Here is a 4,255-nt window from a genome sequence, read left to right on the forward strand (position 1 = left end):
ACCGGACCCACACGAAGCCGGCGGAGAAAGCGATATCTGATGGAGGAGTAATTTGTCTTCCTTGTCATCGCCTTACTAGGGCTTAAAATATTGTTTATAGCACTCAGCAACCAACGCACTCCCCAGCAGCTTTGATTGATGTATGAGGTGTCGCCATGGCAACCGGCATGTGGGAATGATAAGTGACTTTGGCAGGAGAGCATCTCCTTCTGGATGATTAAGACCACCTAAGGGTTCTGTGAGCTTTGTGTGTGTGTTTGTATATAGAAGGGTGATGAGCTCTACGTGGATAGCCACCCTTGTCTGCTGTTGCCACCCACTCAAAGGGTTAATCAGATTGGGAAGTATGATGACTGAGCAGGTGACAAGGATCCATATGGTGGCACAGGTATGGAGTTTAACTGACATTAATAGAGGGCTGCAGAGGGCTGCTTCAAGCTTCTATTTCCTGATACTTCTTGACAGGCAGTGATGGAAAAAATAGAGAGCGAGAGACAGAACAGAGGGCGTGAAACAGGCAGGGAGAAAATTTAAGCAATGTTTGCCAAAAGCAAACTGTTTAAATGCAATTAGCTCTCATCGGGAAGTAAAATGACTCTAGTGTTTGGTGACTTGTTGGTTCCACTGAGTATGAGTCTTGGTAATGGAAATACCTGTCACATCTTGAGCTCAGCACCCCCTCATTTTCCCAGTGCAGTGCTCCCATGTTTTGCCCTCAAAGCACAAATGTAAGCTCACTGGATCCTGCAGCTCAGCCACTCCAATCCAGTTGACTGCTGAAGGCACAAGCGAGGCCTTTGTACGCCGTTTGCAGTAGAACCACCACTCCCTCTCCTGGTGAAAAGACAAAATGCAGATATCCGGCGTATTTAGGTTAATATTATTCTGTTGTGTTGCTGCTGGTGAAGTAAATAAGTGCTCAAGCTCCCACGATGCCTTAAAGAAAACAAACGCTACAGTAATATCACAGACCTGGTGATAGCAGGAGGCGATAATAATTATGAAAGTTGAACACACAAATAAAAGTTTGAAAAAAAAGATAGACTTTGTCCAATTTAGTATATTGCTGCTAAATTCATTTGCAAGTTACAGCAATGCAAACTACCATAAGAGGATTAAACATAACAGGATTATTTCTGATTCTACGTGTGCCTCATGATTCATAAGTAATTGCTTTACCCTTGTCCCACACTGTTAGCCAAAACGCACCTCGGAGTATAGACCAGGGATGCCAAACTCATTTTACATGGTGGACCTCATACAGCCCACTTTCAACCTGAATGGCAGAGACCGATGAAACTCCCCTTTCTGTCAGTGTAAAAAAGTTTAACTGCACATTTAATCCCTGAGATACCTTAATATAAAGAAAAGAAGTGCAATTTCCACAGCATGACTCAGTTTTTCTGTATGAATAAGAAATGCTACTCTACTAAATGAAAGCAATCTGTTTCCATGACTGTTTGGCTTTAATTGCAGGAAGTAAATATTTAAAACGGCAGAAGCTTATTGCCTGGATTGCCCTGTAATAATACAACAGAAAGATTTTTTTAATTCAGAGAAAATTCGGGATGGTTTCTGTTATTTAGTTGTTGATCTGTTGGTTAATTACTTTGGTGTAGTTTGAAAGGCAATGGGGAGGTCCTTAGTAGCAGGAAAAGCTGTAAAACACATGAAAATATAGTTAAAAGTCCTCCTTTACATTTATCATAGCTGTTCAGTGGGAAATGTCCAATTTTGGGCCCTGGGCCTTATGTTTGACACACCTGGTATAGAGCTTTCCCAGAGGATCTGTGCTCTATGGCTCCTGCAGTAAGATAGTAAAAGCTCATTTGAATTTGCTTTGGGAATGAAGACATTATTCTTTCAGTCACAGTTTAAAAAAAGAGGAAGACATTTAGAAGCTTTCACTTTCTTTAAATATGTATCTCCCTCTTGAGAACTGGGCTTCACTGCTGCAGGAAAATTGGCGTCACATGATTTGATTGTGAAAAATGAAGAGAAAGGTTAGTTTTGACACCCCTGTGGTAATCCATTTATAATGCAGAATTATAAATCATTTATCATCACCCCCCTCTTCGGCAGTGTCCAATATGTCTGTGTGCCAGCCCACACCCAGAGTGCCTGTGGCATAGTTTATGTAAATAGAGCATGTAAACTGTCGCAAGGGTGCTGGAAACCTCCCTGTGAGATAAAAACTAGCCTAGCATAGCAGAAAAATCACTTACTGTTCCCCAGTGCATTTGTTTAAGTTCATGCTCTTTCAGTGACAGTGCTTCACACGTGCAGTGTTGATTAACGTGTTTTCAGTGAGGCCAATTTTGACATAATACATATAAGAATCACCGGCTCTTACACAGCTTGTTAGAAGAGAGCTAAATAACATACACGCGCATACCACTTGATCCCCCCCCTTCAGTAGATTATTATCTCAGTGTGACACTAATTTATAATTTAGTTTAATTAATCAGTTTTTCCTAAATGCATTCTGGGATTCATCTGAAGAATTAAAAGCAGCCACCTGCAGACAGCTGGACAGAGAAACAGGCAAATAGTGGCAGAGGCAGGTAGGCAGAGATCCACAGACAGACACGTGTTCCAGTCTGAGTCAGCTTCGGGCTGAGGATAAAAGGCTCGTCAAACACTGCAGACACGCCATGCCAAACACAGTGCGGGCCTCCTGATTCGCTTATCTTTTGCCTTAACCAGTGCAGACACCACCAGTGTAAAAGTATCAAGCATTATCTGTCAGTCAGCAGAGAACTGCCACTCAGTGTAATCATGAATTTAAGATGAAACATTTTCTGTGCTTAAATGAATGAGCGCTTGTCAACACCAGCACGCTGTGGATCCTGTATACTGCTGGATCTGATATCATCAGGACATAAACTGTTTAAAGCCTGAGATTACTTGATGGGCAAAAGGGATCATGATTTTTGAGAGCTTGTCATCCTTCAGAAGCGAAGTGCTCCGGCAATAAATTAGATTATATCGTTCCACAGTAAAAAAGTACTTTAGTGCATCTAATGTATGGCACTGAGAACCATTTCTCTCATTTCTTAGAGGGGAAAAGATGAAAAAAAGAGGAGAAGCTGACAAACACAGGACCTAATTGTAACAATAAAGTTATATAACTATCCTGAAATAATTGCAAATGCTAAACATGTCTCGATGTTAACAATCCAACATATGAATACTTCTTTTTTTTATTTCAACTGAGCATGCTGGGTGATGGACATCAGTTTTAGTAGGATCAAGATTAGCAGTACTTATTCACTGGCTACTTTATCAGGCATATCATACAGGATAGATCCCCTTTTTGTCTTCAGAACTCTCTTAATTCTCTGTTCCACACATCCAACAAGGTGCTGGAAACATGACACAGAGATTTTGGTCTATATCTGCGTGATAGCATTGCACATTTATCTATTTATCTGCACATTCATGATGAGAATCTCTTGTTCCACCACATCCCAAAGTTGCTCAGTTGGATTGAGATCTAGTGATATTGGAGCCCAAACATGAGTGAACTCGCTGAACTGATGTTTAAGAAATCAGTTTGAGATGATTTGAACTTTGTGACATGGAGCATTATCGTGTTGGCAGCAGCCATGAGAACATGGGTACACTGTGGTCATAAAGGGTAACCTACACCACTAAATGCAGCTGTCTACCTAACAGTATAATGGGGCCAAAGTAAAATAACATCCACACCATGCCTTCCTATCAGCTCAAATCAGTGTGTCCATTCTCCTCTGACCTGTGGCATAAACAAGGCATTTTCACTCAGAAAACTGCTGCTCACTAGATATTTTGTTTTTCAGACTTTTTCCTGTAAACCCCAGAGATGGTTGTGTGAGAAAATCCCAGCAGATCAGCAGTTTCTAAAATACTCAGATCAGCCCCTCTAAAACCAACAACCACGCCACATTTAGAGTCACTTTAATGCTCTTTCTTCCCATTTCTGATGCTTCGTTTAAACTTCAGCAGGTCATCTTGATCATCTCTACATGCCTAAATGCATTCATTTGGTACCATTTGTGTTTGTGTGATAAGATATTTGTGTTTATAGACAGTTGTACAGTCAAACACGTGTACCTAGCATATTTTCCAGTGTGTGTGTGTGTGTGTGTTTCCTTCATTTAAGGCTAGAAAAGTAGCATTAATAGTTTTTGATTGTAAAATGAAGTATCTCACATAAAAACCCAAAGTTAAACAAAGTATGACAGCAGCCGAGAGCATTAAAAAGCACAGCAAA

This window comes from Simochromis diagramma, unplaced genomic scaffold (assembly GCF_900408965.1).
Source record: "Simochromis diagramma unplaced genomic scaffold, fSimDia1.1 OVJJ01000753.1, whole genome shotgun sequence".
NCBI lineage: Eukaryota > Metazoa > Chordata > Actinopteri > Cichliformes > Cichlidae > Simochromis > Simochromis diagramma.